This window comes from Panicum hallii, chromosome 7 (genome assembly GCF_002211085.1).
Source record: "Panicum hallii strain FIL2 chromosome 7, PHallii_v3.1, whole genome shotgun sequence".
NCBI classification, from domain to species: domain Eukaryota; kingdom Viridiplantae; phylum Streptophyta; class Magnoliopsida; order Poales; family Poaceae; genus Panicum; species Panicum hallii.
Genome location: NC_038048.1, coordinates 13,202,370 through 13,223,301, shown reverse-complemented (window position 1 = coordinate 13,223,301; position 20,932 = coordinate 13,202,370). Strand labels below are relative to the sequence as shown.

Below are 20,932 nucleotides of genomic sequence, written 5' to 3'. Positions count from 1 at the left end.
CCTGCGGTTGAGCTCCGCCCGGAGGTCCTCGGTCCGTGCACTCCTCACAGATGGTGAGTGCACGGAACCGGATGCGCCGCCCTGGCGACGGTGCTGCCTGGATACAGACCCCCCCCCCCCCCCCCGCTGAGCCTGGGGAAGCCTGTGCCAGGTTGAGGAGGCGGTCAACGTCATCATGCCATTGCCTGTGCGCGTCTGGCGAAGACGCCTCACCAGGGGGGTTGCGGAGCAACTCCCTGGCCGCCATGAGGGGCCCGCTCGGCGCAGGCACCGATTGGGCCACAGAGGCCCGCTCCGCCGCACACTGTGGAGCTGCACGCAGAGCCGCCCTAGAGGCGGGACGGCGCGAGGCGTGTGGCATCGTAGATGCCACTTCTTCACCAATCAGGAGGTCATGGTGACCATTTTCCTGTGCCATCGCGGCCTTGCACTTCGACCAAGCACGAACCAAACCTAAGCCCCCTACCTGGCGTGCCAAATGTCGGAGGAATTCTCCAGCCGGGTGGCGGAAAGCACCCGCCTAATCCTAGTTAAGGATGGGTTTGGAGGGGATTTAGGAGCGCTCAATTGGTAGGTAGATGAACACAGGAAGGTCACAAGGATTTAGAGTGGTTCGGGCCGTCGGAGCGTAAAACCCTACGTCCACTTTGGTGTTGTATTGGCAGCGTAAGCCTGAATGGAACTTAGCCTGGACTTGTGCTTGTGTATCCGACCCTGTCTTCTAACGAGTGCACTCTCCCTTTTATAGTCCAAGGGGAGTGCTTACACTGAGCGGGACCCCGACATGCGGGTCCGGCCAACAGGAGCTTGTTCTATGAGAGATATGGAGATCTTCATCTCCAGCTCCTCTCCGTAGTCCTCTCTATCGGGAAGTTGATGTGCGTATCCACAGTCAGGATACGGCCGCGTACAGCCTTGTCTTGCACAGTGTCCAGTGTTAGTGTTGCCCCACAGCGAAGCCGTGCTGTCACTGTTGGGATGGGACCTCCAGTCAGGCGGTGAAATAACGCTGACCCGTTGCGTGCACACGGTTACAGCACACGCCTTGGCTCGCCTATTACAAGCCATCATCACGCGCACAGCACCGTGACAGGACTGTACACAGTCCGCGCACTGTGCACGGTGATACGATGCGCCGCCTTGGAAACAGGCGGGCTTACCGTGGTGTCAGCCTACCTACCCCGTGTGTCAGTGGGAGGCCACTCTTTTTGACTTGGGTGCGCACGGCCCAGCTACCACATTAAATGCTGGTAGGTGGGGTGGAGACCCGCGAAGGGCCTTCAGCCGCAGGCACGTAGTAGGGCCAACCCCGCTCCCTCCGCAGGGCGGCTCGTGGCGGCACCGGACCCCTTCCCGGGGGGAGGGGGGTCCGGGCCCCCATGGCCGGTCGGAGCGGTCTAGCCTGTGATGGTCCGGCCATCACACGTGGCGGCCCCGGACCACCTTGGGGAGACCGGGTCCGCGGGGGCTACCCGAGAGCTCTCCAACCTTCCTGGGGACATGGAGGCCCCGGTCCCGGAATAGCACAGGGAGGGTCCGGAGACCACAGTCCCACCTGTCAGGGCCGGGCCGTATGCCACGTCCCCAGAAGGCAAGGGGGAGACTACGGATTGCGAGACGCTAAGGGTCTGGACACCCTAGCAGGAGGTACCCCTATCCGTATGTACCGACAACGTCCATATCCGACTCCGTATGTGGTTAGGGTGTCAATTTTGGTGAAATCAGGTTCTAGAATCCGAGGTGTAGTCGAAGTCGAGTTGGACGTGGACTACTCCTTGGTGTGGACGTCCTAACTCTTCTTCCTTGACTCCTTGGCTTTCTCCAAGTCCTTGCTGCTCCTCTCCATTATTTCTAATCAATAAGACATGCATGGAACCATGTGTAAGTTCTGAAAAACAATTGACAAGGTTAGAACATCTCTCAGATCTAATTGTCGCGCACATGCTCTAGTGATCGGTCCTTATATTATATTCAAAGGAGAGTTGTTCTCATCAGCGATGGCAAGCAGGTCAGTATGCCAGTGCTAGAGATACTCCAGGTCCAGGGTCAGGGTCCGTCTAGGCATGGTAGGACCGGATTCTCGGTGCCCCTGGGCGCACCGAAGGCTTCCCATTCTAGCCATTTGCGCCCATGTTTCACACCGATGCAGCATATGAAGCAAGGCCAAAACTGCCACGCTGTTCATTTCCATTATGAACCCGAAGCTCGTACCAGAGTTAGCAGAGATCTCATAAATGTTAAAGTTGCAACAAAGTACGTCTTTACAACACCTGTTCATTCTACTTCTAAGGTACTCCCTCCATCCCAGTATATAAGGCGTAACCACCTTGATCAGAAACATATTTAATTCTCTCTATTAACACTACTATTACTGCATCGATATACGTGGGTATAGATAAAGCGCACCTTATATTATGAGATTTGAGTAAAAAGTGGTTACGTCTTCTATACTAAGATGGAGGGAGTACAAGCTTTCATCCAGACCCCTTGGTTGTGATGAACCCTAGAACCCAACAAGACAGCACAGCATCCATGAAACTGATGATGCATCATGTATCCAAGTTAATTGCTCTCCACAGATCATATCCTAAGATCGTTCGCTGTCAAACAACCTGCAAAAGTGCAGAGCCTGGATGTGTTAGGAACTCAGTAATATGACAGCCCATCTGCAATAATATAATGAAAAGTTAATAAGAATTGTTGACCTCCCATGCACATCACAGTTTAACCAAAAGCCTAATTTGTCGGGCTCCTCATACTTGGGTTGTTTCCTTATGCCTAATGCATAATCAAGTATCTCGTCTCAAACAGGAAATATGTGCTCCACAATAAAGTGGGACTGATAATATGTGGTTTCGAACAACGTCTTTGAGTATGATTTGCAAGACTCAAGCATCAAGGACCATGCCGTGAAAAGACACCACAATTCTTTATAACATACGGCATAAATAAATGTTAACATATAAGTTAGCATTCAACATCTAAATAACATGCATTTAAAATGCATACAGAGAGAGCACCTGCTATATGTTGTAGTAGCACGTGCACGTTACTTGCGCCTGAAGAAAGTAGGAATCCTTATATTTTCTGCCACTCCCGATGCGAACACCATTTTTTTAATCCAATCTTCTCTATTAATCCACGCATCCCTACCAGTATCCTGGACCCCAAAATCTGCACCGAAGTAAAGTAAAGATCCAGGAATATGGAACACAGGACAACAAAACCAGCCACAGGGAAACTGACTTCTTCAAAACTCTAGTCTGAAGCAAACAGTACACAAGAAAACATATTACTAGATAATGCATCACACTAGGACACTAGGTACTGGACCAGCCTGAGAATATTGATGCACCAAACAGTTCACCCAAAAGCTTAATTTGTTAAATGTGTAATATGCACTTCAGCACACCATAAGCTTTCAAAAATCATTTTGAAATTTTCCATACGTTTACCAAAACTCCAAAAATGCATTTCATTTTTCTCATTTTTTCTCTGAAACTCCCAATATTTTTCAACTTCTAGCATGGCATGCTCTCGATGGGTTCACTTTCTCTGAATATCCGCCAGGGTTTCCCAGTTCATGGAGGTAGCCAGTTACTGCTAAGATTTTGAAAATACTACTCCCCTTTGCCCCTCTGGGCACCCTCACGCCTAGTGCGTAGTAGAAGGATCAGAAATATTTATTAAAATTTTATTAGCACGGCTATAAGATCTGATGCCATATTGAGTTTGCTACACCAAAATTTCGCACAAGCTATATAGGATAATTGAAAGCATACTTTTCAGTTGAGATGAGATGTAACTTACCACTCCACCTTTCCATGCATGGAACAAATAACGGATAAGTCCTAGACTGCAGCACCTACAATTTCGAATGAGGTGTTAAGAAACAAGAAGCTAAAGATCAATGATGTAGATTTTGGACTCGCAACAACATCAATCTCTAATAGATTGAATGTAAATCCAGGAACAAACCTATCACATAACTTCAGACAATATCTCAAGAGATAGAGCATGCATTGCTAAAGAAAGAGAAAAGAATCAATCTGACGGGTCCAGGGACCCGGGGGTCCCTAGCAGGCCCACTTCTTGATGATCAGTCCAAGGCTACGTCTAGGATGAATGCCCGTCTGCACGAGGCGACAACTCCATCTGGGCTCGTGCAGATGAAACCTTATAGCTTCCACTCGAGAGTTTGTAACTCCCCAACTCTCACGAGCACCTGGGCTCACGCAATACATCCGACCGACCCCCGACCCACAACCTCGAATGACATCTTCGTCGGGCTGACTAAGGCCCATATCTCTGACTGCGGGAACGGTCAGAGGCCGGGTGCGTACTAAGGCCCCGACCGGGGACTCCGACTGGACTTCGTCTAACACGTGCCCGCCTCCTCGACCGATGGTCCGGTTGGGAAGCCAGACCTGGCTCGCCGGCAGGCCCTAGGAGTAGGTGTGGAAGATAAGGATGAGTCTCGGGGTCATCTTGTCGTACACGACCAACCACTCCCTCCACGGGTGTTATAGTCCCCTCTACGGTGGCAGCAGGGTGACACTATTCTACCTGCCTATCGTTGCGAAAGGATGGAGCGAAACATCATCATGATACGTCCGGCACGCCCCCGTCACGATGAAGCGACTAGGCATAGCACCAGGGACAGGGAGTAATAGCCGTACTGCACTTATCAATGCCCCCACGACCTCAAACCGACGGAGCATGACGCACAGGGACAAGACAAGTCAACCGCCCCACATCGCAAGATTTGGATGGTGGTCGCTGGAAGATTCTGACTGACGGATTAGGCGGACCCGACTGACACGGCCGACGACCCCGACTGGCGGAGTTGGGATTTCTCTCTTTCTACCTCTACACCCTTAGTTCCCCCGAAACAATGCCCCCCTTGGACTAGAAAAGGAAGGGTTATCCGTCTAGGAAAATAAGGCACCACATCTTGACCATAGACTTTGAAACCTTATAGCTTCCACTCGAGAGTTTGTAACTCCCCAACTCTCACGAGCACCTGGGCTCACGCAATACATCCGACCGACCCCCGACTAGATGGAGGGCACGATTTTCTGAACCAGTATAAATCTTGAGTCATTGCATGCTAGACCATATCTGGTCACGACGCGCGATATACACTTTAAGTAGGTCTAGCCGCCGGCCATTTCTGAAACCAACACAATCCATCTCTTTAAGTTTACAGGACACACCTCAACTCTCTCAACAGGTTGGTTTGCTGGAATTTTATTGAGAATCCTGCAAATAAAAGTTTAGTAGATAAATAAACCTTCAAAGGTCAGGAAATAGCATATGTTGATAAAAATTTGCATTTTACTTTTTGTCCAAAAATGGGCTAATGTTAGCCAATTGCAATGGCATCAGAATGTTCATTTTAGCGGAGCGTTCAATTTTAAAAAAGGCACTACCTCCAGACACAAATAAATCACATTTTGGGAGGAAATGCAGTAAAAGCACATAAATTCTGCTACAACTTGTAGAAACATTGAAGGAGAGACTAGTGATCAAGCATACATTTTAAGGGCCATGTCGATGTCCAAAAGGTCAAGTATTTGTGACTGGACGAGGAAATTAATACTCCCTATGTTTCACAATAATTGTCCATTATACTTGTGAAATGGAGGGACAACAATATATATATATATATATATATATATATATATATATAACTGATGTCCATTATACTTGTGCACTATTTGCATATAGTGTCATGTTAGATTTTGCAAACTTATTCCAAAGCTTTTGCAAAGTTAGTCCAACATTTTTCCATTAAACAATGACATGTAAATAACCTTTGCTCCAAAACTGGTGCAAGGCCAGCTGTAGAAGCTACACCACCAACCTAACATTACACTAAAACAGCTCAATTTTGTCAGCCACATTTATTTTCATCGGCCTATGGCAAGCTGATGAAAACTACTAAATTAGTTCGTTGGCTTACCCAAGCCGACGAAATTATACTTATTTTCGTCGGTCCGACCAGGCCGACGAAAAAAGGTTATATTTTCGTCGGCTTAAGTGAGGCCGACGAAAATAAGTGTAATTTCATCGGCCTTATTTAAGCTGATGAAAATACAATTGCCCTAAGTGTTCAGTGAGCTAGCTCCATGCATATTTTCTTTGTTTCGCTGCCCCGCCCGAGTGCCAAAATTTCCCCCGCCCTGTACGTGCCGCCAAACCCGCGCGCCGCCGCCGCCACAGCCACCACCACTGCCACAACCGCCACCCCCATGCGCCGCCCCCGAGCGCCTCCGTTGCTGCCCCCGCACCTATTCTCACTGAAGAGAACATGCCATTCTACAGGGTGATTCGGGTGGGGCTGGGGTTCTACGAGGAGAAGCGGCGGGTGCCGCGTGCGGCGGAGGCCTCCGGTGTGCCGTACACCTACACCTGCTGCAACTCCATCGCCGGATGGCCCTACTTCGACAACACACACCCGTTGGCGGTGCCTCGCACACTGCAGCCTTCTACGCCGCCGCCCACACGTGCGAGCCGCCGTCGCCGCGCTCCTCTCGGCCCTCCCCTGCACGAGATCAAGTACTAACCTGTTGATTGTAGTTATCTTTTGGTTAATCCTATTAGAAATGTGGTTGTTCTTATTGTACCTATATTTGTGATTCTGTTCATAGAAAATTTCTGATTCCTATAAGATTTCTAATTCATTTCTTAGAAAATATATACCATTAATGATATCTAAAATGATTTGTGCTACATATGCTTGATAAATTTTATTTGCTTACTATCATTAATGAAGTAACACTTCTCACTTTCGTTAATGAAGTAGCTAGTTTGAGAAAATGGGAGATGATTGAAGTTGGATGTATGATGGTTGGAGAAGTAACGGAATGCCTACGCGAGAGTGGATGGTCAACACACAAGCTTTTATGGATCATGTATTTTCCTTATCTCCTGGTGGTGGTTTGGCAAAGTGTCCATGTAATAAGTGTCAGAATTGTTCTCGTCAAGTCAAGATTGATATGGAATGTCATCTCTGCGAGTCTGGTTTCATGCCGAATTATAAGAGGTGGTACGAGCATGGGGAGTCACAGGAGCAGGAGGCATACAACCCAGTTGATAGTTTTGAGGAAAATGAAGATAGGATGGATGCAATGATGGATGATTTTGTCGAATTGTTGAGAATGCTGCTGAGGTCTCAGAATATATTGGTCTGCTTCCGTCATCAAAAGAACCATTACATGTGGCCACAACTTTATCACAGCTTGCTGCTGTGACACGGTTAATGACTATTAAGTCGAAGTACAACTTTTTAGTAAGTTGTTATAATGATCTTGTTGACTTAATATTAGACATGCTTCCCAAACCTCACAAGTTCCCGAAAGACTTTTACTACTCAAAGAAGCTGTTGGCTGGTTTAGTCATGCCGTATCAGAAAATCTATGTGTGTGAGAACAATTGCATGTTATTTTGGAAGAAAAATAAAAATCTCAAGTACTGTTCGTTTTGTAAGAAGTGCAGATACAAGAAGGTGGTGAACAAAGATAGAAGTATGCAGATAACAAATGTGCCCATTAAGATGTTACGGTACCTACCTTTGAAACCAAGACTTCAACGGTTGTACCTATCTCAGAAGACTGCAAAACATATGTGTCAGGTTTTATCCGGCTGCCCACCGAGGGATATACCCAAGGTGGTAGGTTTTGGGTTGGAATGCGCCGAGATCAGGAACTCGAAGGTGCAGACAACACAAGATTTAGACAGGTTCAGGCCGCAATATGCGTAATGCCCTACATCCTGTATGATGGTTTGTATTGCCTTGATGTTGATCTGGTGATCTTAGTTTTGAAGGGGTCCCTGCCCGCCCTTATATATCCGGGAGGACAGGGTTACAAGAATCCTAGCCTGATACTAGCTTAGGAATCATACTCAAGTACAACTCGAGTAGTTTCCTTCTGTATCGACTAGTTCTACTCCACATGCGGGTAGAATACAATATAAATAAGGTACAGGACACGTCCTATCCCCTAGCCCAATACGGACTCCTTGATGTACACAGCCCCATGGCCCCGGGTCTGACAAGCCCCCGAGCTCTTCGTAGCTGAGTACTGCAGGCTCTTCGAGTACTTCTGAAGCAGTCTTCGACTTCTTTCGAAGCTCCGTCTTGAAATTTTTCTTCGAGTACTCTTCTGACTGCATCGAAGCTATGAGGTGCTCATGCCCCGAATTCTTTCTTTTGTATGGGGTGCGATGAATAATCGCACTCCATATGGAGTAGCCCCCGAGCCTTAGGTTGAATCAAAGAATCAAGCTGAGGGTCAAACTAATCTTGAGTCTTTTCTTCTTATCCTTCGAGTACTTTTGAAAAATAAGTAGTCGATGCCACGTGTCTCACAGCCCCCGAGCCTTGAATCCAAATCTCTCAAATTTTGGAAAAAAGGATCCCAAAAGTCGTGGCAAAAATGTTCCCTGTTGAGAAAATATAGTCCAAGATGATGTAATTGGCAGAAATTGAACTCGAAATTCAGAAAACCTCTTTTTTCGGGACAATTAACCCTTAAAAATGGTTAATCAAATAACTGCCCAAAAAATCCACCAAAAAACCGCTCGTATTCCAAGTATTTCCCTTGTGCGACGCTTCACCTTTTGCACAGTAAACCACTGCCTGACCGCTGGTTATTTAACCTTGCAGTCAGTTAGGGTTCTTCCCGTACCTTCAGATCTCACGCCGTCGCCAGAGAAAAAACAAAAACCTCAACTAAATCTCACCCTGCTGCCACTCCTCTACTGCCCTGCATAGTCGAAATCCTTCGAGCCATCAACCGTAGCCCCCGAGCGTCTCGCGAACAACTCGTGGCTTAACAGATCCGAAATGGCGCCAAAGAAAATCAACCAGAAGGAATTGAAAGAGGCACAAGCGGCAACCAGCGATGGTCAATTAGTAAGTGCTCTCGCCACCATCTCGCAAATTTAGTGCTGGGGGGTCTGCTTCAAGAGAGAAATCTCATCAATTGGCGCCTTGCCCTTCGCGATCCTTTCCCGATGGAAAATGTTGACGAGATCGTATCCTTTTGCTCTTTTTCTGAACGGGGTCTGGCCCTCCCCACTTGTTCTTTCTTCCGTGGCCTTCTTTATTTCTATGGAATTGAGCTGCAACACCTCAACCCTAACTCAATTTGCCACATCTCAATTTTCATCCACTTCTGTGAAGCCTTCCTTGGAATTGAGCCCCATTGGGCTCTTTTCCGCTATCTTTTCCGCATGAAGCCCCAGCCAACCGCCAAAAATCCATCTGTGATAGGGGGTGCTGGTATCCAACTTAGGCAACATGCCAGTGATAAATACATATCTTATAAATTTCCTTCCAATATCCCCGGGTGGAAACAGCAATGGTTCTATATTGCGAACCACGCCCCCTAACTCCCTGTGCGTTCAGGCAAATCTCCTGTTCAGCGCGCCGAATGGACACTGGAGCCCGCTGAAGCAGATATGGGCCAGGTGAATGAGCTGCTAGAGTTGATTGCCGCACACAAAGAGATGGGGGTAACCGGGGCATCCGTGATGTTGTCATTCTTCAAACGCCGAATTCAACCCATCCAACAGCGCCATACATTAGGATTCGAGTACATGGGTACTGAAGACCCATCTCGTATGTGCGCAGAGGAACTTGGAGACGACGCCACACTTGTTTGTGTCAAGCGAGTTTTGCTGGATGTGGAAACCGTCCCCTATGTTCCAGCGGGATTTACAGCCCAGAATCGACCACCGTCGGTAAGTGTTCGACTTCTCGACTTCTTCTTTGATATGGAGAGCTAAGACTGATTGATTAACTTGACATAGGATCAAACGGCGTTGTACCGGAGTTACCCGCCGCAACCTGATCTGCCTCGACCCTATCACACATTGCCCAGCGCCGCGGCCGAAGCAAAGAGAGCAAAAACCGCTGGCAACGAGTCGGCCGAGGGCAGCCGGGCAACCGGGGAGAGGGCGCAAGCAAACAACTCCTCCGTATCATCCGTGGAGTTATCCGATGACGCACCTCTAATCCCCCGGCGGCGCCGGGAGATGCGAAACGCAAAGCCATCACCGCCGACCTCGCCGGGTAAGTGCTTGTCAAACTATAAAGGTATCAAGTTTTTCTGCTGAATACTAATGACAACTCTGTTTTGTAGTCCTTCGTCTTCTTTGCCCAGCCCCCAGCGACAGAGGGTAGTCGAAACACCCCCAACCGGGAACGATGCACCAAAAGCCAGATCCAAAGAGGCTGATGGGGCAGACCCGTCGCCTTCGCCCGCAAATGACGTAACAATCACCGTGGCGGGAGCCGTATCACGGCAGCTCGCGCCCTCGGCTGAGGCAGCTCCACCGCCAGCGTTGGGTTCCGTGGCCATCGCCACAACGGGTGCTACGCCCGGTTTGCTGGCGCCCTCGGCTGGGGTTGCCCAGCATCCAACAATGAGTGCTGTGGCTACCACCACGAGAAGCATCACGCCGGTGCTGCCAGCCCCCTCGACTTGTACGCCTTCACCTCCAACTGCAAACGCCGTGGTGAAGAAGCCACTGAGGCTGGCGTTCAGGGATCCAGCAATAACCCGATCTCACGTGTAAGCACTGCTCTGGATCCCATCGTTAGCCATGTATGAGATTCAAAATATCAAAACTTTATGTTGTCTGGAACAGGCCCGCAACAGCAGTGGTGCTGGATGAGCTAGGACTCGAGTTGGCTCCTCCAGCCCCCGAGCCCTCGCCCGAGCTAACCAGCGCACCGAAACCAGCAGAGGTAGCGGCTGTAGCCTTGCCTAGCTCACCGCCGCCCGAGCCCCAGCACACAGAACGCGAAGCCGGTGGCGATGAGCAAGTCGAGGTCGCCGTTGACGTGCCCGCCGAGAGTGCAGGTAAAGTATCCGGCTGCCCTCAGCCGTAGTCGTCACTTGTTTAACACTTACTTTCTTGCAACAGCCGCCCAGCCATCAGTCGTTGAGGTGGTGGGAGCTGTAGAGGGGACTAGCGTGCAGCCCGCCCTTGGAGAAGAAGTCGAAAATATACTCCAGGCCATTAGCAAGTTTGCCCAAGTAAGAGTCACATGCCCTACTAATGCTGAGTGTGGTTGGATCGTTCATCTCGATCCACCGGAAATGTGCAGGATACGTGCAATAAGACCCAAGAGTAGGCCACCAGGCTGGAAGAATCCGCAAGGCGCATTGACGAACTGACGCGGGAGCGGACCAGCCTGGAGCGTGATAATGCCGAGCTTCGAGGCCAACTCAAAGAGCAGTGAAAAGCGCATCAAGGTATGACGGATCTTACGCGCATGTTTGTATCATTGGCAATGATTGTGTATTCTGAAACCTGTTCATCACCGTAGAAATTAAGAAAATCATAAATTATAAAGAAGAGCTGCTTACGGACTTGAAGAACATGCTCAATCGCCGCGCAGATGAAGTTGAGAGGCTGCAGAAGGTGATGGCCGACACGGAGAAGCAGTTCGTCGACTGCCTCCAGCAGATCAAGACTCTGGGCGAAGAGAAGGAGAAACGCCAGAACGAGCTGGAGGAGCTGAAGGCGGCAGCTCAAGAGCTTGTTGAGATGGTGGACCCACGGGAGGACAACTTCGAAGACAAGCCCCCACTGGTAGATCGTCTTCGTGGAGCGCCACAAATAATCTTGGACTTCGTCACCAAGGCAGCCGCCACCTACGTGGGTCACGCCTTAGGGCTAGTAAGATCATACTAGCCGAGGGCTCAACTTGAAGTACTCGCAGGGGGCGTAGCTGCCGACTGCTCTGATGAGAAGTTCCGCGAGTACTTGGTAGAAGCCAGGCCAGTAGCTGAAAAAATTGTAGAAAACATGGTCCAAAACTGAACCCTTAGTGTTTAAGCCTTTTGTAATATAAGAGACCACAGTTATCTTTTATGTAGCCTTATGAGAACTCTGAGAGTATTGTCTCGTCTGAAGCAAAGACCTGCTACTTCTGAGTGCAACTGCTCAGAAGGTAGCCGATATAGCTCTATACGTGAGCTTGTCGGGTAAGCCAGATGAAGTCCGACCAAGCGGATCCAACTTGCCCGAAGCGCGCAATATGTGGCGCAGCGACTAGGATGCCCCATAGCAAACAGTCAAAAACTACCCTGAGTATAACGACGTCAGGGGTAGTCGATACAGCCCAGCGAAGGGACAAGCCAAACAAGTTAGATAAAACCCGAACAAGTCGAGCTCAACGAGTCTGGAAAAGACATGATTGTCATCACGACGACACAAATGCGTGTAGCAAGAAGTCGATTTGAATAATATGGGCATGGCCATAGCCTCCGCAGTGTATTCGAGAAATTACCTTTCGGGTCATGTGGCACAAAAAGCCGCCATATGGACCCAAAAAAGAAAAATAATCGTGGCGCATACAGGAACTGGGACAAGTCCCCTTAAGGGTACAAACATCGCAGGTGTTGTATATTCCATGAATTGGGTACATCCTGACCATCGGGGTGTTGTAGTCGATAAGATCCTGGTCTTGTAACCCTCTTGACGACGAACGGTCCCTCCCATCTTGAATTAAGCTTGTGCAAACCCGACTCATCCTGAACACGACGAAGGACGAGGTCGCCTATGCTAAATGACCGTTCCTTAATGTTGCGATCATGATATCGCCGGATCCCCTATAGGTAACGGGCTGACTGAATGAGAGCAGAGCAGCGAGCCTCTTTGACAGAATCCAGCTCCAGATGTCGTGCTTCGTCCGCCTCGCCTTCTTTATACATCTTGACCCTTGGGGATTTCCACATGATGTCCACTGGGAGAATCGCCTCGGAGCCGTAAACCAGAAAGAACGGAGTCTGCCCTGTGGCTTTGGACGGCTGAGTCCTGAGCCCCCAGATAACGTGTGGCAACTCGTGTATCCACTTTCCGCCCTTTTTGGTATTGGCGTCATAAAGTCTTTTCTTGAGACTGTCAATGACCAAGCCGTTTGCCCGCTCGACTTGCCCATTTTCCCTTGGGTGTGCCACCGAAACGTACTTGACCTCGATGGATGAATTTTCACAAAATTCCCAGAATTGGTTGGCCATGAAATTTGAACCCAAATCAGTGATAATAGTGTTAGGGAAGCCGAAATGATGCAAGATATCAGAGATGAAGTCGACCACCCTATCTGGAGTAAGCCTAGCGATCGGTTTGAACTTGATCCACTTGGTAAACTTGTCGATAGCCACAAGGACATGAGTAAACCCTCCTGGCGCCGTTGCAAAGGGCCCAATCATGTCAAGGCTCCAGCATGCAAATGGCCAGGAAGGTGGTATGGTAATAAGGTTGTGAGCCAGGACATGTGATTGCTTGCCGAAGAAATGACAATTCTGACATCGTCGCACCAGGTCCTCAGCGTCAGACACGGCGGTGGGCCACCAGAAGCCAGCTCGATATGCTTTGCCGACTAGCGTGCGTGACGCTGCATGGTTACCGCATACTCCCTCATGTATCTCTCGCAGAATGTCCTGGCCCTCCTCTGTTGTAACGCACTTCATAAGCACGCCAGACCGTGCACCACATCGATACAGCGTGTCTGCGACTAAGACAAACCCCTTGCTCCGTCGCATGATGCGGGCGGCAGCAGCGCTGTTGGGATCCATCCCTGCCGGTAATACGAGATCTCGGATGAAGTCGATAAAGGGTCCTCTCCAATCCTCGCCAACCAGCATAACCTCCCATTCTGGCTGTACAGAGCCAGTGCGGGTGGAGACCTGTGGTGAAGGTCTGATGGACGGTTGCTTCAACTCTTGTACGAATACCCCTGTTGGGACTTGTGCTCGGGTTGAACCCAACTTAGACAAGGCATCGGCGGCGATATTGTGCTCCCGTAGCACATGGTGAACTTCTAAGCTAGAGAATTTGTTCTCTAGTTTGCGGACCTCTTGTACATAGGCCTCCGTGGTCTCTTTGTTGCAGTCCCACTCTTTGTTGACTTGCTGGACGACCAAAAGAGAATCACCGTAGACAAGTAGCCGCTTGATCCCTAGTGATATCGCCAAATGAAGCCCGTGAAGCAAGGCTTCATACTCGACTTCATTGTTGGATACCTCCCAGAGGATTTGGAGGACGTACTTGAGTTGTTCGCCTCTTGGGGATATGAGCAACACGTCAGCGCCACCGCCGTCGAGCTTGAGAGAACCATCAAAATACATGGTCCAATGCTCTAGCTTGTCGACTGGAATTGGAACTTGATTTTCCCTCCACTCTGCCATGAAGTCGACTAGAGCTTGGGACTTGATCGCAGTGCGTGGCTTGAAGTCGATTGACAAAGCCCCTAGTTCCACTGCCCACTTTGAAATACGGCCCGTGGCGTCCTGATTGTGTAGGATATCTGCCAACGGGAAGTCTGTGATCACGGTGATCCGATATTCTTCGAAGTAGTGGCGTAATTTCCGTGAAGTAATCAGTATGCCATAAAGAAGCTTTTGGACTGCCGGGTACCACACCTTAGATTCTGAGAGTACTTCACTGACGAAGTAAACAGGCCTCTGCACACCAAATGCATGGCCTTCCTCGGAGCGCTCGAGAACAATGGCACTGCTGATAACTGTGTCACTCAGGAAAATAGTATGGTCACACCCTAGAGTTTTGGTATGTTTTTATGTGCAAATTATGGCAAAGGTGTGTTTAATATGTGCAATGCTAAGGAAAAAGGGTTGTTATATAATTATATTTAACTAGAGGTCCTTTTGTGCTAAATGGGTAGATATGGAGGGAAAAGTTCAAAAGCATGAGGGTTGTTTTGCAAAAGATGGAAACTTGTGTTTAAATTGCAAAAATATGAAAAACTACCCTTGGATATATGTGTAGAGTAGTTTTATCTATAGGATTTACATAAAGTTTGAAAATGTTACTAAGTTTATAGTATCTTTAAAACTGTTGCTCTACTGTAGATGAACCTTAAAGCAAAATTGTGGAGCTTGAAAAACTATGCACTTTTGCTTTTGGGACCATCTCCATTTGAGCACTGGTTTAAAAGTTATAAGCTCTTTACAGTGAAGTCCCTGTATTTCTTTTGTTTTGCAAATCAGTCCTCGGATCCTTTCTTCTCTCTTCTTCTTCCCTGAACCACTGCTCCTCTGCTCTGCTCTTCTGGCTCCCCTGCCGCCGGCGCAGTGCGCCGCTCCTGGCCGCCGCCATCCACCTCCTGCTCCTCCCTCGCCCACGTGTCACCCCACCGTTCCTCCACCGCCCTAGCCTCCTCTGCTGGCGCCTTGCCCGAGTGCCACGCCGCCTGCAGTATTGCCAGCGCCGCCCGCCGGCACCTCTGCCGCCGCCGTGGTCCCCTGGTTCCCCCCCCCCCGTAGCAGCTCAAAGTCGAAGCAATGCTTGCTCTCGCCTCCCTCTTCTCTTCCCATTTGCCTATAAAGAGCTGCCTCGGTCCTGCTCGCGCGCCCCTTTGCCGCCGCCCCTCCATTTGCGCCGTCGAGCTTCGGTCCGCCGCGGGATTGCCTCCTCAGTCCTCTCCCTCCTGAAATTGGCACCACTCTCACCTTCCACTGCCCCCACCGCACCTCCCCAGCTCGGCCCCTCCTTTCCCCGGATGCCGGAGCGCCGCCGCCGCAGCTCACCCCGGCCGCCGTCTCGGGCTCACGTCGACCGCCCACCTCCGGAAACCTCAAGCTCGCCCAAGACCACCTGTGGGTAGCCTGAGCTCCCCTCGTGCTCTCCCTCCCCTTGCCCCTCACCGCCGGTGAAGCTCATGGCCGGAATTTGGCCGGAACCGAGCTCCCACGGCCGGCCATGGTCCTTGGACCCAATTGCGTGGATTGATTTCTTTCTAAGGGGTCATCTGTAAAATCTAGGGGCTGGTGTGTAGAAAGGGTATTTGTTATTTCATGTGTGAGTGTATCCTGTCTTGCAAAATTCGTAGAAAATCATGGAAAAATCCAAAAATTGCAAAATTAGTTTTGTTGGAAACTAGATTTCAAACCCTATAACTTTTGCTAATGAAGTTTAGTTTGAAACAAAATACTTTTACCTCTATTTTAAATCTAAGATTAAAGAGTAGTTTGTACTTAACTTCTACATTTCTTGCTTTGTTGCTTATAAATTTTTGGCATGTAGCTTCTATGAGCTATGTGTAACCTTGGATTAAATTTTCAAACCTAGCTTTGCTTGGTAGCTTGATCTCTTTGATTTGAGCATTTCAAATTTGAAATGTTAGCTAAACATGTTGTGTAAACCTTTTTAGTTAAGATCTCTTGTCATTCTCTAATGTGTTTAATAAATTTCCAAAACTTTGTGATCTTTTTACTTAAAGTTTTGAAATTAAATTTGGGTTTACATTCAAATTCAAATTTAAATATTTTAGTTCTTGTTTGCAAAAAATTCAGCAATATCCTTATGATTCCTTTATAAATAGTGTTTTAAATCTAAACCCTCTTTATTTTATGAGCTCTTGTGTGTTAACTTAGTGGGTTGTAACATTTGAAGTATAAGATCTTAAGTTTAAATCTTACCTTACTTAATTTATTGCATCTCATATAGAATCAACGACACTTGACGACGGAGATTACGAGTTGGTCTTAGGACAAGACCAAGGGTTTCCAGAAGACCCAACGCAAGTCGTCGAGGGACTAATTGAAGCCCCGAACCAAAGTTCGGAAGCCTCTGACACTCCTGCCCCCAACCCCATTCAAGAAGGCAAGCCCCGATGCATAACCCAGTATTTCAAATTACTACAATACGCAATCTTATACGTTATATATCTTGCATTACATCTAGGAGTTGCAATGACACCCTAGTTGCATGATATCATAGGAATCCAATGTTTTGTACCCGAGTCCTTATCGCTTAAACGCTCTGCTAAATAGGACCGGTAAAAGTCGGGTGATTTCCTGTCACTCGCGCGATATAGGAATTGCATGTTTACAATTCTGCAGTCACTATAAGGACAATGGACAGGGTCATGTGTTGTATCATGACCTGAAGGTTTACCCTGTCTGTTTTGTTAAAAGTGGTTAAGGTCGCAGCATGTGGTAGTGGTGGCTAAGCGTTTGAAAGTACTAGCCACATACCGCGAAATATGGTAAGCGGTAAGCCTAGTACCCGATTGGCCCGGCAAATGGAACACGTCTCCACCACTCGACCTTTATTTTATGTTCACACGCACCGACGTGTGGGAGTACGTTCTGCATGGCAGACAGGAATACGGGTTTTGTAGTCGCGCTACAGATGTATGTCCTGCACGATTGGTGTGCGTACGGTCCTGCAGTCGCTTGTGGTGGCCCTGATCCATAACCCGGAATATGAGGGAAACGATTGCTTCGGAACGCCCTGTTGGTATTCCAAGCGTGTGTGTTAGGTTTACCTTGCAAGGTTAAATTTGATTCGGATCGTCCGCCTCTTACGAGGATAGAGACTGCTTATCCCTTTTACCATAGAGAGTAAAAAGTGTAATTGGTGATAAAGTAATCTTGATGAATGATAATAACTATCTTGCTTGTTTAGTATAGGTGCTTACCTAGATGACTAATCAAGCTAGAATCTGAAAGCTAAAACTTGCAAATAGGTTATACTCTTGGTTGCTTTTCAGCTAAAAATAACCCAGAACCCTTGCAATGCCTTCATGCGTCTAATTATGGGCTAAAGTATACCTAAACTCGGGGAAGTCTTGCTGAGTATTAGAATACTTAGCCTTACTAGTATTTGTTTTAGGTATAACCTTCGAGAATCCCACGGACAACCCTGTGTGGCCAATGTCCGTTCCTTTTGGCTGGTCCGTGGAGTGGGACCCGTCCCCGGCCGGCAGTGACCCTCCGGAGTGACACCAGGCCCTGGGCTAAGCATGGTGTCCGCCTTTGCGACGTGGGTAGTCGCGTAAACTTTTCCTTCCGCTATGAGTTTGGACAAGCTGTTATACTTGTCAGTTTGAACATTGTTTGTATAAGTTTAATTGTTTTTGAACTCGGTTTGTAATAATGTATGTATGGCTGTAAATTAAAAGTTGATGAGCTCTTCTATGATTGTAAACTCGCCTTCGTGCGAGGTCAACCTGCTTCGATCCTGTTGAACCATGGTTGTATCGGTCGGAGATCCGACAGACCAACGGATTGTTCCGTTTGAAGTGCGTTAAGCTAATTGCAGTTGTACGGTGATCATTAATGCACATGAGCCGGAACAATTCAGGTGGTTCTGCCACAGCTGGTATCAGAGCTGTAGGTTTACCATTACAATTATAGTAACTCTTAAAAAGTGTTTTCAGAATAGAATTTGGCCAACAAATGAATTTACAAACGTGCGTTGGATTCGTTAAGGTTGTGTTTAGTTCGTACAGCCCTAGGGGTGTATATGGGAAATATCAGGTGGCAATTAGAGTATAGATATATGTATAGATAATCCTGACTTGCAGCACTACTTTCCGTCAAAACTTAAATTCATGCACAACTCAACCTTACTTTCGGTAACGACACCTACGATCGGAGGTAAGAAGGTAAGGATCCTCAGCTAACTGGGGAGTTAGCCTTCCTGTCGGTGATGCGAACCGAACGCTGTTTCTCAAGCAGTGGCCTACTTGAGATGCTGCCAATATACCAACTTAGGTTGATTATATTGGGAGTATATGGTTCAGCGCAGGGTATGGCGATCGCTGTTCATACCCCCGCATTTTACGGTACCTCTCGTGAATACGTTGTTTCGATAACGTATGTTAACGTTGTCTGTACGATGATAATTGTACAGATGCTGTTTCTATAGTGAACAGTACTTTTTGGGGATGCTTTTATGTCGTGCTGCCATGAAAGGTTCATGAGATATATGTATGTGTATTCTTCTGCAGGTACACTAACCACGCTTACGAGGTTAGAACGCGTAGGGTTTATCGAATAGTTATATATAGTGAGAGACGTATGGTTATGCCACCGGAATTAATTATGTAAGTCCGAACATACTCGGCACTTGTTTTGGTTGTGAGGACGAGTAGTACGTGCATGCATAATTCATCACGGAACAAACGAATGTAATGTTTGTTTAAATTCTATTAAGGATAAATAGTGTGTTGTTTATCTTTAGAAGAAGTTGATAGGGATTCTCATGATAGATTTAAGTTGGGTATCTTAAGGTACTTTAGACATCCATCTGATTTCCAGCCTTTGCTGTTATCAGAATTGATTATCTTGTTCTATTTATCTGGTACTTTCTCAAGCAAGGTAAAAGGTTTCACCATTTGCATTTCTGTTGCAAATGGCAGCCCCTCCTAACATCTTTTGGGATTAGGCAGGGCATCTCTATACAAGTGCCCTGCATTGGGAGGGTTTTCCTCGTTTGCTTTGGGAATCTCCGGGATTGACTCTGAGCACGGAGACCCTGTCATCAGTCCCCATCATTCCTCTTCGGGTAGTTAGTTATCAGTAGGCAACTTTGATGATTTTTAGTTGTGGTTGAGTGGGTGATAGTTTAGTTGTAACTAATGTAGAAAAATGTAACATAGGTGGTGTGTAGTCTATCTAGATGCAAAGCCACTTGTTGTATATGTGGCATGTGCTTTTAGGCAAAGGGTTGTAGTGGTTTGAGTGTGTTGATGTAAGATGTAAGGATTACCAGTGTTGTTATAGCAATTTAAATCCTGTATTTTGTTATCCGGTTCAATGTCCTTGCATCTGTTATGAGTGGATTGAATAGAACGTATGAATTACATCTTCATCTGGTATTTGCATATCGTCTGAAATTGGAGTAAGAATATGGTTGATAATAGATATCTCCTTTATTTCAGATGGTTGGAGCTACTCGAGGAACCCCGGAAGGATTCCGGGCAGGTCAGCCTGGTAGTTCTCAGCAACCGCCACCGCCACCTCCAAACCTGGCCGAGGTTATGGCCCAGCAAACTGAGCTTCTTAATCAACTTGTGCAAGCTCAAATGGGCCACATTCAGCAGCAACCTCGAGGCCGAGGTGAACTCAACCTCCATTATTCCATAAGGCCGATGAGCCTTTGGACGCAGACGCCTGGCTGCGAACTATTGAGTCCAAGTTCGCCTTATTACCAGCTCCATGTTCAGATGAGAATAGGGTGCTCTTTGCAGCCCAGCAACTTCGAGGCATTGCCCGTTTATGGTGGGACCAATTTCATGCTATGCAACCTGCCGATCACGTCATCACCTGGGACGAGTTTCGAACTGCGTTTCGAGCACATCACATACCAGCGGGACTCATTGAGCGGAAGCTCAATGAATTTTTGAGTTTGACCTAGGGTACCCGCACTGTTACACAGTATGCACAAGTTTTCAATCACCTGTGCCAGTATGCGGGATCTCATGCAGACACTGATGCCCGCAAATGTGATCGCTTTCGCCGAGGCCTAAACACCAAACTTAAGGAATGGCTGAATTTGGTGAAGGCCGATAATTTTAATGAGTTGGTCAATATGGCCATTACTCAAGAGGATTGTATTGCCGCCCACAGAGCAGAAAAGAAACAGAAAGCATCTACAGGGCCTGCAACTTCACAGTCGCCAAGGTATCGGTTGATTCCGAGTAACGCCCCTCGAGCTCCGTCTCGAGGCAATTTGCCTGGCAGATGGGTAGCTCGACCTCCCCAACAGGCACAATTCAACCGACCACCACTGCCACAAAATCAACAGCAACCACGGCAAGGTCCACGACCGAGCTTTCCGCCAGCTACTCCAGGAAACAGCAATTACCGTTGTTTCAATTGCGGAAGCCCGTCCCATTTCAACAAGGACTGCCCTCAACCTAGGAAATCTTTCCAAGGGCAGGCATCTAATCTGAACCACCAGGGAAAAGGCAGAAGACAAGTGGTGCAGGTCCATCAAGGGAGGGTGAATCTTACCACGCTCTCCGAACTTCCTGAGGGGACACCGATAATGACGGGTACATTTTCTATCAACCATTACCCCGTTACTGTTCTTTTTGATACCGGTGCTACCCATAGTTTTATTAGTACAAAGTTTGGAGCTAAGATAGGCTTGGATATTT

General features: G+C 47.9%; 1 pseudogene; it reads right to left on the bottom strand.

The window, feature by feature from the left end:
• Window positions 1-3,023: 3,023 nt before the first annotated feature.
• Window positions 3,024-20,932, bottom strand: part of LOC112901665 — a 41,270-nt pseudogene continuing 23,361 nt past the window's right edge.